The 13507-nt window shown below is 52.7% G+C and overlaps 1 protein-coding gene across 10 annotated transcripts in view; it reads left to right on the forward strand.

Annotated features, from left to right (window-relative positions):
- Positions 1-13507, forward strand: part of PITPNM2 (phosphatidylinositol transfer protein membrane associated 2) — a 143394-nt gene that overhangs the window by 78302 nt on the left and 51585 nt on the right. The window contains exon 1 of one of the 10 annotated variants that reach the window (XM_071209774.1): positions 7831-7852. The exons of the other annotated variants lie outside the window; for them this stretch is intronic. The gene's annotated coding sequence lies outside the window, so the exon portion shown is untranslated. Of the gene's footprint in view, positions 1-7830; positions 7853-13507 lie in introns of those variants that run through there. 10 annotated transcript variants of the gene reach the window in all.

The raw sequence follows: 13507 nt of genomic DNA on the forward strand, positions 1-13507 counted from the left end.
CACAGGCAAGGCTGCAGCGGGCCAGGTGCCCTTTATTGACAGTTTGCTGTGGTTGGAGTGATTGAAGGAAGGCAGTGTGGTGTAGTGGATAGAACAAAAATGTCAAAGTCAGGTCAGGCTGAGAGCAAACTTCAAGACCATTAGGTCCAAGCTGCTCACGTGGAGATGCTGAGGCTCAGAGAGAGTACAGTGTGTTGGGAAGAATGCACTCCACTACCTATCCTTGAGGAAGAAGAGGGTTGAACAAGAGAGCAAGTGCATACTACCTGGGGGGTTGGAAACAACCTTGAACTGAAAATTGAGTGATCTCAGAGGGGGAGTAATGCAAAGCATTTGGTGAAGCAACTACATTTTCTCTGGAAAAACTAACTCTTATTTTAAGTCTCAAAGAATTTCTGCAAAGTTCCACAGAAAATGAGCAGTCCACAGTCAAGACTGAGCACAAAAGGAGCTAAGGTACCAGGAACCAGAATCAACACAATTTGTAGGAGAAACAGACTCTCAGGACTTCAGATACTGCAGTATTTAGGTATAGGCAATAAAATAACTATGCTTGAAGCATTTTTAAAAAACTTTTAGGAGGTATGAGGGATCAAACCCAAGACCTTGTGTGTGGGAAGCAGGTGCTCAACCACTGAGGTACATCCATTCTCCAGGGAGAGTTGTTTTTTGTGTTTTTTTTCCTTCATTTTTTTTGTGTTTTTAGGAATTACTGGAGATTGAACCTGGGACCTCGTACATGGGAAGCAGACATTCAACTGCTTGAGCTACGCCCTGTTCCCCTTTAAATTTTTTAAAAAGGCAAAATAAAAAATATCGGCAGGGAATAAAAAGCTGTAAAGAATGACCAAACCAATTTGAAAAAGAACCAAACAGAACTTTAATAGGAGAGTAGACATAGCTGAAGAAAGAATTAGTAATTGGAAAGTAGATGAGAAGAATTGCAGAAATACAGCCCTGGAAAGAAAAGAAAGTTGTAGAGAGGATAAGAGACATGGAGAAGGTGAAAATCTAACATTCATCTAATTAGAGTCCCAGAAAGAAAAGAGAGAAATAAGCAAAAGGCCACATTTGAAGAGATCATCACTGAGGATTTTTCAGAACTGATGAAAGACAAGGGCAGAAGTGGAGAGTCTTTCGGAGAGAGAGGGAAAGGATATTGTAGGTATAAATGGGATTCATCTTATAAAAGATACCGATACTTCTCTTGGTCCTCACTGAGTGAGATTCCAGACCAGATCAAAGGGTGACTCAGGATCTCAACGTGTTTCACTGACTCCTCCTGGCCTTGACCAGTTCTGTTTCAAGGGTTACCAAAGGACAGCTCCTGACAGAGCTGAGGGTCCATTAGCTAGGACCAGGTGTTGGGGGTGGTGGGAGTGGGTCTTGAGAATAATATTGAAGACCTTACCCCCAAGCAGGCAGCACTTTTTCCCCACACTGCCCAACTCAAGGGCGTGCCTTGCCACTTGGAGTTGGACAGTGTACAGCCTGGGCAGCTGAACTGGGCAGCCAGCAAAGAAACTCCCTCTGATACCTTCTCTTCCCCCAAGGTCTGTGCTCACAGGGCTTTCAGAGGTTGACTGGTGGCTTTTTTCTCCCACCTCCTTCCCTGGAGGGGAACGGCATCCAGCATCCCTGGGAGGATTTTATGGGGCTGTGAAGGGAAGCTAATAGCTCTGTAAAGAAGAGCCAGTTACCTGGGCAACTTTCCAGGCATGTTGTGTTCTCCAGCAGCCCCGGGAGGTCTGCTGTAAGGGCCGTGCCACCGGCTCCTACAGTGGAATGGAGGAAGGCCTGTGCACGTTGCACACATGCGTGCGTGTGCGTGCACACCGGTGCATACCTCCATCTGTCCCCACCTCCCCCTGGACACTGGCTGGGCCTTTTGGTGTCCTCTAAGACAGTGCGGCCCTTTAATCTGATCTTCCTGGCTGCTCCCTCCGAGCTGACTCTTTGCACTTGAGCGTGGGTGTCCTGCGATGCCTGTGGCCCTTGCTTCCCCCGGGGTGCGCGCAGGAAGCCTAGGTTCTAGATCCGCCCTGCCAACTCCTCGCTGTGTGGCCTTCTCCAGTGACTCAGCCTATCTGGGCTTTCCTCTCCTCCTGACCCAACTGCCTCCAAGCACCGAGTTTCAAGGGAGGCTGTAGCTGCAGAATGTTTTGTAAACTGTAACGCATTGCACGGCATCTCAGAGGGGGCGGGAGTTCCTCGAAGATCCTTGGGGCTGCTGGGCATGGCCGTCACCCACCAGGGCCGTGCTCCTCTCTTCCAAACCCACCCCAATGGAGGGGGCCGAGGTGGCCCGGGACAGCCCCCCAGCCCCTTGCCGCCCATCCCGCCAGGCCCTTCCCTGCCAGCCTGGGCCTCCTGCTCCCACAGCTCGGGCAAGGAGAGCCTGGCCCCCTGAAAAGCGAGTCCCCGCGCCGTCCGGAAGCGGGGCTGTTATCCCGGGGCCCGGCGGGGAGGTGCGCCATCCTGGGAGAAGCCCGTCGTTGCTGAGGAGCAGCCAACGGAGCAGTCTGTCACGGCTCTTTGGCTGCTCGGCAGCAGGCGCACCTGCAGAGGATTTCGTGAACAAGGGCCAAGCAAGCCTTTTTGAGTGCCTGCTAAGGGCCAGGGGCCTGCTGGGGACAAAAAGACGACCCGGACTGATCAGTGTCTCCATGCAGCCAGTCCCTCTTCAGCTGCTGGGAGGACAGCAAGGAGCAAGGCGGACAAGCGCCCTGCCCTCGGGAGCCCCCGCCAGGCCAAAGGAGGTGGCCTCGGGGGAAACGCCCTTTCAGAGCTGGGGGCGCAGGGATGAAAGAAAGCCTGGAGACAGGACCGACGGGGAGGGGACCTGGAGGACACGGCGTGTTTAAAATCTCTTGTTTCTTTTTTTTTTATTTAACTTAATTGTGGTTATATAAATATATATGTAGCACTTGCCATTGGAAGTGTGTAGTTCAGTGGCATTGCTCCTATTTATAATGTGCTACCATCGCCACCATCGATTACCAAGACAGACACTCCGCCCCTTCAGCAGTCACTCCCCTTGTCCCCTCTCCCCTGGTAACCTGTAATCTCTGTCCCTCCGGAGTCACCTGTTCTAGATGTTTCGTACGCCCGGAACCAGGCGTTATCCGTCCTTTTGTGCCGGCTGCTCTCAAATCAGCATCGTGTTCTCAATGCTCAGCCAGGTCATAGCGTGTATCAGCACTTCGTTCCTTTTTACAGCTGAACAAGGACAGGACATTTGAACAAGGAGCCAGCCACGCCACGGCCTGGAGGACAGGCATTTAACTGGCAGGGCAGAAGTCTGCAAGTAGGAAAGAGCTTGGAGTATTCCAAGAGAGGAGGGCACGCACATGGAGTGTGGTGAGCAAGGAGCTACACAGGGTGAGGGGGGCAGGGGCCCAGGCCAAACAGTCCCTAGGCCGGTGGGAGGTTTACTGAATGCAGAGAGTACAGCGGGACCCAAGTGGAGGATTTCTTGATGTGGGAGGGGTTGGAAGGGTGTGTTGAGATCAGAACATAAAGGGCCTTATTTGCCAGGTATATTGTTCAGCCAAAGGGGTGCTGATGCAAAGTGCCAGAAATCTGTTGGCTTTTATAAAGGGTATTATTTGGGGTAGAAGCTTATGGTTACAAGGCCCTAAAGAGTCCAGCTCAAGGGTGTTTCTCACCAAAGTCAGTCGCCGCGTGTTGAAGCAAGATGGCGGGCGGTTTCTACCAGGTCTCTCAGGCCGTCTCAGCTGCTCTGTTCTCTTCGGCTGCAAACACTCAGGCCCATGGCTCATCCCTCTTCCCAGGGCTTTAGCTGTTGGAACCTTCTCGTTTCTGTCCCATGACAAAGTTCTGTCCTCTGGCAACTGTGGAACTCTCTTCCCATATGTCTTCTTGAGTGGGTGTCCTTTTATTAGCCCACCAAGGGGGCGGGGACTCGATCTGAGTCACAACCTACTGACACGGCTGAATCAAAGCCCTAAATTGATGTTATTAAATAAACTTCAAACCTTTGAATTTCATACAATCAAAGGGTATCATACCCAGAGGAACAGACCAGTTTACTAACACAATCTTTCTCTTTTTTGGGAGGATTCACAAAGAATAATTTCAAACTACCACACCAGTTTTTAGGGTTTAGGCTTTAGTCTCTAGCAAACGTTCTCAGTCGTAAAAGCCACGCCGGGAACTTGTTAAAAATATGTATGTCTAGACCCCTCCCTTGGCAATGCAGTAGGTTTGGGCTGGAACCTAGGAATCTGTATTTTTAAGGAAATATTGGCATTTATTTGTAAGATCAGTTGGAGACATTAAATAAAACCAAGTAATCACTCTTGGATGGGCTTTTAGTGGATTAGTCCCTCAGCTCCAAGATTTACACTTGCTACAGAGTAATTTAATAGAAAAGATACAAAAATTATTGCTAAAATAATCATGCATCTTTGTCAAAAAGAATTACAGTTGCTCCATTTGCTCACATTGTGGTCCGGATTTGAATGCAGGTGCTGTTTTTGTTGTTGTTGTTGTTTTTGTTTTAAAGATTCATTTTCTATTTATTTGTCTCCCCTTCCCCCCTCCCCAGTTGTCTGCTCTCTGTGTCCATTCACTGTGTGTTCTTCTGTGACTGCTTCTATCCTTATCAGCGGCACAGGAATCTGTAGTTCTTCTTGTTGTGTCATCTGGTTGTGTCAGTTCTCCGTGAGTGCGGCACCTCTCCTGGGCAGGCTGCACTTTTTTCACGTGGGGCAGCTCTCCTTATGGGGTGCACTCCTTGCACCTGGGGCTCCCCTATGCGGGGTACAGCCCCATGTGGCACAGCCCTCCCTGCACGTGGGCCAGCTCCACACGGATCAAGGAGGCCCGGGGTTTGAACCGTGGACCTCACATGTGGTAGGCGGACACCCTATCCATTGGGCCAAGTCTGCTTCCCTGCAGTTGCTGTCAGTCCACCCATAAGCATCTCTGTCCTTGAGCACCCCACTTAAAATTAGGAGCCTTGGTGCCTTCCAAAAAATGGGAGCATACTGGCCTTTTCCACCTTGCTCAATTGTTCAGAAAAAGCAAGTGTAGAAGCTGAATCATAAAGTGCTGTTATCAATGCTAGAGGTATATACACTGATATACATTTAGAAGGTGATTGTTCCATTTTTAAGCTGTTTCTATCCAGGCCACACAGTAAGAGAAACCCAAGTCCACCACTTACTGTGGGATCCAGAGAGACTTAATGCAATGACAGCGAGCCAGAGTTTCCTCCACTGTAATAATGGGGGTACTATCCAGTGGAATAGTACTCGGCCATAAAAAGGAATGAACTTTTGATCCATGCTATAACATGGATGAGCCTGGAACTGTGATGCTCAGTGAAAGAAGTCAGACACAAAAGGACATATATTAAATGATTCCATTTATGGGAAATGTCCAGAATATGCAAATGCATAGAGACATAGTCGGGTAGTGGTGGCCAGGGTCTTGGGAAAGGGGAATGGAGAGTGACTGCTAATGTGTAGGAGGTGTCGTTTTGGAGTGATGAAAGTGTTCTAGAATTAGGTAGTGCTAATGGTTGCACAACTCTGTGACTATACGAAAAACCATTGAATTGTACACTTTAAAAGGGTGAATTAAATCTCAGTAGTAAATAAATAAATGGGGTAATATATCTAAATCCTAAGGTACTCACAAGGATTAAATAACTCACAATTTCTTTACGTGGTCCAAGTGTGTAAAATGATTGGGAGGAATAGAAACCATAGGATTAAGCGGGAAGTTTCTGGTTTCCCGGAAGTGTCAGCTCAGGGGGAGGGCTTGACGCAGCCCTGGCAGGCCTCAAGGAGGTGGTGCTCACCTTGGTAACACCTCCTTCCTGAGGAATTTCTCAGAGCCGGGACTGGGTGAACTGTCTGTTCTCTCCCTCCTCATGCTTTACGTGAAGAGCCGGGGAGGGGGGCGGTGTCCTGCATGGCTGACCTCTCCATGGCCTTCAGGAGGGCTCTAGTTGTCAATGATGATCTGGCAAGTTTGAGAAATGCCATTTCAAGCAACACAGGGAGTGGCGGGAAGTTTCTTGGCGCCCCAGGGTGGGATGCTCCACGGTGACCCCTGGGAACGGCGGTGCCTGCACCCCATTCAGCCGCAGCTGCCGCAGAAGGAGCCGAGGGGTGCTGAGTGGTGGGCTGGTGGGTCTTCCTGTGACGATGAGTAGGGTGCGCGCGGGGGGGCAGGCGGGGGTCACTTGAAGTCAGCCTGGAGGGCTACTTACTGGCTGCACAAGCACCAACTGAGGGTTTGCCTCTTTGTAATAATTAATAGACATTTTTCATATAATAAGCTTTATTTTAAAGAAGTTTGGGTTACAGAAAAGTTACATCGAAAGTATGGGGGGGGGAAGGCGTAGCTCACTGGTTGAGGGTTGAGTGCCTGCTTCCCACATACGAGGTCCCGGGTTCAATCCCTGATGCCTCCTAAAAAAAAACATATGGGGGGGGCTCCCATATCCCCCCTCACATTTCCCCCTATTAATAACATCTTACATTAGTGTAGCACGTGTTAAAGTTGATGAACGTTGAAGCATTAGTACTAACCATGTCTATTATGGTTTACCCTGCACCATATAATTTTATAGGCTTCGACACAATGTATAATGGTCTGCACACGTCCCTGCAGTGTCACGCAGAACAATTCCCATGGCCTGGAAATGCCCTCTGCTCCACCCTTCCTCCCCCTCCATCCCCTCAGAACCTTTGGCAGCCACTTACGTTGGTGTCGCAAGTCCTGCCGTGACTACGATAATAGTAAGTCTACTTTGGTCCATGTTTGCTCATTCCTCAGTCTTTAGGATTTTGGGGTGGTGACCCCCTGTGCTTCAGATCGGGAGGAGGTAGGCTTTTTTTAGTACCGTTCTGGATTTACAGGCTGATGGAGCAGTTAGTCCCTAGGTACAGCACCCCCCCGCCGTCATTTCCGCGGTTCTTAACGTTGGAGCGGAGTATTCCTTACAACCGACGCACTAGTATTGAGCCATCGAGTCCCTCAAGTCCAGTTGGCGCTGAGCGTCCTTCTTTGCATTGTGCAGTTCCTTGGGGTTTTTTTCTGTTGTTGTTGTTTTACGTACCGGGGCTGGGGATCGAACCCGGGACCTCGTGTGTGGTGTGCCGGTGCTCAGCCACTTGAGCTACCCTGGCTCCCTCCGCGGGTTTTGACAAGTGCGTTATGTCACCCAGCTACCGTCTCAGTATCACACAGAATAGTTCCAGTGTCCTGAAATCTCCGTGCTTCACTTAGTTTTTTCAATCCCTCCCTCCCCCCCAAACGCCGACAACCATCCGTCTTTTTACTGTCTCGATAGTTCTGCCGTTTCCAACATGGTGCATAGTTGAAGTCATGCAGCTATAAATCCAGGGGATTTGTGTCCCTCTAGGCTTGACGTCAGCACCGCAGGGCTACTTGTGGGCTGGACAATAACCAGTTGATTTTTTAGGAACAAACAAACAAAAAAAAGGCATAATTTGTGGCTGATAGGCCTCCAAGCAGATTGGCTCGGAGCCTCGGTGCTGGAATCTGGCACACAGTCAGCTGTGAGTGGAGGTGTGTGGGTGGGCGTGTTAGCTGAGCAAAGAGGACACCTTGTCCAGGCAGAAACTCCATCCTACCCAGGGGCTGCTCCTACCTGCAGCGACCCACCCACCGGGCACAGGGAGGCAGCTGCAACCGCTACTCGGGGAACGTTTCCCAAGTGCACAGAGTCACGAAAGGCTCAGTATGGTACAGACTGGAATTGGCCACTCATTTGTCGCAGGTCACCGGTGACAGCGACCAGTGCAAGTTCAGTGGAGTGGTGGGAGCAAGTAGGTAGAGAAGAGACCGGAAGGTGAGAAAGGGGGACGGCGCGTCTCGCTGACTCTCAGAAAACTTTGCTATTGAGGGGAGAAGGGAAATGGGGTGGCACCAGGGGAGGGCTGTGGAGTTGGAGCAGGGCTGACGGGAAGGCAAGAGCTGACCCTGCCAGAGAGGGGAGAGAACCGTGGGAGAAGGTTCTGGAATGGAACTGGAGGGTCTGGAGTCCAGGACGTGAGGGACATTGGTCCACTGTAGCAGAAGAGGTAGGTGCAGGTGGTTGAGATCCGAGGGTGGGAATTTGAGGAAAAAAGACGGAAGACCAGGGAGAAGGGATGAGCCAGAAGAGCAGGGACTGGGAGAGAGAGCCTGACTGCTGGGTGGGGCAGCGCCCTGTCTCTGTGGTGGCGCCTGCAGCCTCGCTTGCTGGGAGGACTGCTGGCTGGTCCTGCTGCGGCTGCGCCTTACCTGTCGTATTATTACATCGCCATCCCTACAACAAGGGGTTAGTGCCCGTTGGGGTGCCAATGCCGGCTCTGCCTCTTGCTACCTCTTGGGCCGCTCACCTAACACCTCGGTTTCTGGGGAGGGGAGGACCGCCTGGGCTGATGTGAGAGGGGTTTGGGCGCAGAGCCTGCTCAGGGCAGGCACCCCTGAGTGGGGCCGAGATGAGCGAAACTCCGGCCCCTGCACCCTGATGGAGCGCCCCCCTCCCCGCTCCACGGGGCGGGCTCCTGGAAGGCCCGCATGCCGGGCCTCGGGTGAGCGGTGCACCGTTAGGAGGACCGAGCGGGAGGTGCTGCCCAAGCGTGGGCCCCCCCGGGAGGTAGCAGGGAGCCCCCGAGCTGAGGCCAGCCTGGAGGTGCCGGGTGCCCTCCGGGCTTGTCTTCCCATTGTCACCCCTCAGCCTGCGGTGGCATTTCTGAGGCCCCAGCCCTGTGCCTGCTGCGCTGTTGGCAGGGGCCAGCGCAGCGATGGTGGTGGCGTCGGCAGTGACTAGCCCCAGGAGGGTGATGAGTTCCCGCCATTGCTCTCCCCTGGGGGGGGGTCTGGTTTTCGGGTGTAATTTCCTCCCTTGCCTGTGGCCTCCCCGCTTTTCCCGAGCAGTGAGGCTGCTGAGCGGGCAGCCACGGCGAGGGAACGGGGGTCCTGGGTGTGTCAAGATCCCCTCCCTCGGCCTCCTGCTGGCTGTCCCGGAGCTGGCAGGAGCCCTCTCGGGTTCTCGGGTTCTCTCCGCCCCGCAGGGCGCATCCCACTCCCCTGTGCCCGGGCTGCTGCCCGCTCCTCTCCGTCCCCTCCCCCCCAGCCTCCACGTTGTCCCCAGGTCCCCATCCTGCGGGTCTGCCGCCCGGCGCCGCAGTGCCTTGGCATCGCCCCAGCCTGGCGCTCCGGGCCTGCAGGCCGAGATTTATGGGCTTCCGTGCACTGTGGGTGACTGCAGCAGTGCCAGGGCGGAGCGGAGGGCCCCGGGGGCCTCCCGGGCTACTGTTCCCCTGCTCCTCCCCTTCCCAGGGCAGGAGGAGGGAGCCAGCTCTGCCCCATGAAATCCTGGCAGGACCCCCAGGCCTGGGTCCCCTCGTTTCTAAGAGGCGGGCAGACTGGAGTGGGGTCCTTTTGGCCCAGAAACCCTTTCTTCAGGAGATGCTGGTGCAAGCCCAGGGGCCTACAGACAAAGGCAAAGCAGCTCTGGGCAGGGGCTGCACGCCCCCTCCAGCCCCCGTGCCCCTCGGCGTGCCCCGCACCGGGCTGAGGCCACCCCGCACGTTCCGGGGGTGGAAGGCCCCCGCCTGCTCCTGCTCCCGGGGGGCAGAGAGACAGCCGACCAGGTGCCAACTTCAGAAAGCCGGGCCTCTTACACCCCACTCAGACCCCCAAGGCACCCACCCCACGCCCAGGCCTGGCAGCGGGGTCCTGCGGCCCAAGGCACTGCCCCTCCCCTCCACGCACCCCCTGTCCCTCTGTATGGGTGCTGGGCAACGGTGGGGATGCGGGGCAGGGCCCTCGTCTCTGCGGCATCAGGGTGATGTTCTCACATTGCCTGCTGCAGCCCCAGGTGGGCTTAGGAGGCAGAGAGTGCAAGGAGGGGGCTTTCCAAGGCAGGGGAGGAAAGGCCCCAGGGGTCAGGGATAGCCCCAAGCTCCCTCCTGGACCCGCCCCTGTCCTCCCGGCAACTGCCCTCCCCACTGCTGCCCTCCCCATGCCTGCCTGAGCCGAGCCTGCCCTCCCCACCCCTGCCCTCCTCACCCCTGCCCTCCCCATGGCTTCCCCCCGCACCGCTGCCCTCCCCAGTGCTGCTAGCCAGGCCTGCTGTGGGCAGGATGCGGCTGAGCAGCGTTTGGACAGATTCCATCCCCGGTTGTCCCTGCACAGCTTCACTCCTGAATTCCTTCTGTGACGTCAATCCCATCTAATCATGGAAAAACAGATTAAGTTCTGCAAACTCAATTCTCTTGCTCTCCCTGCCAGTCAGGCTGGCTCGAGTGCCCTGCAGCAGCCCTTTCCTACCTGTCCACCCTGCAGATCGATGGTCCCACTTAAGCCTCCACCGCCCCCGCCTCCCCGCCGCCCCCCTTTGATCTTTTTTTTTCGTCCTTTGATCTTGAAGCTGTTTCTGTTTCATTGAAGTTGCCGCCAATTCCCTGAGGAATGGCGGAGGCCGTGGGGGGCCCAGCAAGGCACACCATGTCCTGTGGGCAGCCTTGCCCCGAGGCCCCGGGCGAATCCCGTGTCCTCGCCTGGCTCCCGGCCTCTTTAATGTCCCCACCTGGGTTCAGGCTGGACTGGCTGCCAGAGTGGGGGTCCCGGTAGAGGTCAGGGTGCAGGCTTGCCCGGCGGCCCTTGCGCCTTCCAGCTGGCCAGCGGCCCCTCAGACCTCACACCTTGTCCCCACGTCCCTCCCGGCTGCCCCCAGGCAGCCTGGCCGCAGACAGGGGCCTGTCCTCTGAGACCCAGATGGACACGGGCTGGGGCCTGCCTGGGGTCGTGGGTGAAGGGGTGCTGGAGCCCCACGGCCCTCCTAAAGCCCCATGCCGGGGCCCAGGAGAGGGGGTGTTGCCGCCCCCCCTGGAGAGGGGCTGAGTGCGTGCGCCCCTGTGCGGGTCGGCGCGCCGCGTGGCCCCCGCAGGAGGGCCGCTGGAGAGCCGTGTTTTTCTCTTTTCCCTCTCGCTGTGTCAGGCGCCGCAAACTGCCCCGTGGAAAGCAGTGAAATATAATCCTGTCTAACCCATCACGATTCCAGCAGCGAGGAGATGAAATGTGTCTGTCGCGCGCCCGAGCAAGAGAGTGGGCGTAATGAGATTGTCTGAGGGTTCAGCTGCTGGGCAGGAGGGGCCCGGGGACAGACACACAAATCACTCTGTCTTCCCTAATCAGGGGGCTCGGGGGGGGGGGCCTCTGCCGGCTCGCTGGCTGCAGGCTCGGGCCAGACGAAGGCGAGGGTGGCCCCGTCCTGCCCCCGGCGGCACCCGCGGCAGGCCCGCACCCCTCCTAGCTTCGTGCATGAGGGGTTGGTTCTTTGCCTGGCCCCCTAGGTTTGCTGCCTGCACCTGGGGGGAGCCAGGGGCCCCCTTCCCAGGAACTGCCTTCCAGCCCCTGCTCAGCCCAGCAGTACCTCCTGAGCTCAGGGCCACCAGGCGAAGGCTTCTTGGAACTGGGCAGAGCACTCCATGCGCGTATCTCATTTGGTGCCCAGGACAACGCAGCAGGGAAGGTGCTCCCATGACCCCAGTTGTGCAGAAGAGAAAATGAAAGAGCAGAGAGAGTAAGCAATTTCTTTAGCCATTTGTGTACCTGTGGCTCCGACTCTTCTGCTGCCGCTGCTGCCTTGTGAAAATGTAAGCAATACAGAAAAGTGCAAACCAAAGTTGCCCCCAAATTCCACATTTAGAGACAACTTTCACCAGCATTCTGTGAACATCATTCCAGATTCTGTATACGTACAGACATGTACAGAGTAGTATAACATTTCTGAAAAACAGATCATACTCTACAAGCATTTTAAAAATAAAATCGAATTTAATTTTACTTGCGTTTAACTGAAGATGGAACACCTATATCTAAAAGGAAGCAGAAAGGAATTGCTAAACTTCAGAAAAAGCTTTCTTCAGCATAAGCAGCATAAGCTTTCTTCAGCATAATTTCTAAAAAATTAAAGAAAAACTTTTTCAAAGGTTAGTCATTTTTTTTTTTGCCTACCTAGTAATCATCTTCCATGCTGTGGAAGTCTAGGAAAAGTATATTTTCCATCTCCCATCTTCCTCTCCCAATTTTTGTTAGTTGTTTTTACATTCCCCTCAATAACCATAAATGCCACAAATTCAAAAATATTAATTCTATTTTCACCAGGATTTCTCCATTGCCGAACTTATTTTGAATTATCTTTTGGTTGGTTGGATTTCAACATCTTGTAATTTTTTTTAAGACCCTATGGTGTTGAAGCCCCTAAGTTTATATTTGAGTAGTCTTTATACTTAAAGGAAAGTTTAGCTGGGTATAAAATTCTGGGTCGTAATTTCTTTCTCTCAAAACTCGGTAGACATGCTGTACTGTTTTTCTAGACTTGTGTTACTGCAGATAACTCTGGTTCTCCCTGTATTAGTTAGCCAAAAGGGTACTGATGCAAATTACCAGAAATTTGTTGGCTTTTACAAAGGGTATTTGTTTGGGATAAAAGCTTATAGTTACAAGGCCCCAAAGAGTACAACTCAAGGTTACTTCCTTATCAAACTCTATTGCCACATACTGAAGCAAGGTGGTGGGTGGCGTCTGTGAGGGTTCAGCCCTTCTCCTCCCTCTTAGGCTCCATGGGTCCTTCTTCTTCCAGTCTCAGCTGGAGGCTGACATAGGGCTCGTCTCTTCCTGAGGCTGGTTTCCTTCCCAGCTCAGCTGCTCTGGTCTCTTCACAAGGTCAGCTGTGGAATATCAGGTGAATGGCTCATCTCTCTTCCTAGGACCTCCACCATCTAGGGAGCTGTCTCTCTTCCTCTGTGTATCTTCTCTGTGTACCTACTTCTCTGTGTGTCTGATTGAGTGTCTATACAGCCCACAGAGGATGGGGACTCAAATTGAGTCATTATAATGACCTGGTTGAATCAAAGCCCTAGTCGTAACATAATTTAATCAAAGCCATCTCAGCTGAGTCTAATATAATTGAAGGGTATCAGGCTTAGAGGAACAGACCAGTTTACAAACATAATCTCTGTTTTTGGAATTCATAAATAGTATCAAACTGCTGCATTCCCCAACCCATCTCTCTGCCCCCTAGTTATGTGGTTCTTTCTTTATCCTTAAAAGTAACTTTTTCCAGATGTGTCTTGATGTTTATTACTCTATCAATTTTTCCTAGGATACAGTATGCCAGTTTAATCTGCAAAATCAAATCTTTTTTTCAGGAAAGTTTTCGATGATATATTCAGATCATTTTTCTCCTATTCCATTCATTCTCCAAGAAGCACACCAGTTACGTATATGTTGGATCTCCTTTTGCCTCCCATGTCTTGTCATTTTGTCTTATTATTTTTCTCTATTTAATTAGGGATTTCCTCAAGCCTGTCCACCACATGAGTGATTGTGCTGTGCCTTGCCTTCTTAATTTATTACTTATAATATGATTTTTTTTTCAAATCTGTGATTTTTTTCCCCATTTTCCCCAAGCTCTGCTAGTTCACTTTTCCTCTTTCATCTTCTGTTG

Source organism: Dasypus novemcinctus, chromosome 19 (genome assembly GCF_030445035.2).
Source record: "Dasypus novemcinctus isolate mDasNov1 chromosome 19, mDasNov1.1.hap2, whole genome shotgun sequence".
Taxonomy (NCBI): Eukaryota; Metazoa; Chordata; class Mammalia; order Cingulata; family Dasypodidae; genus Dasypus; species Dasypus novemcinctus.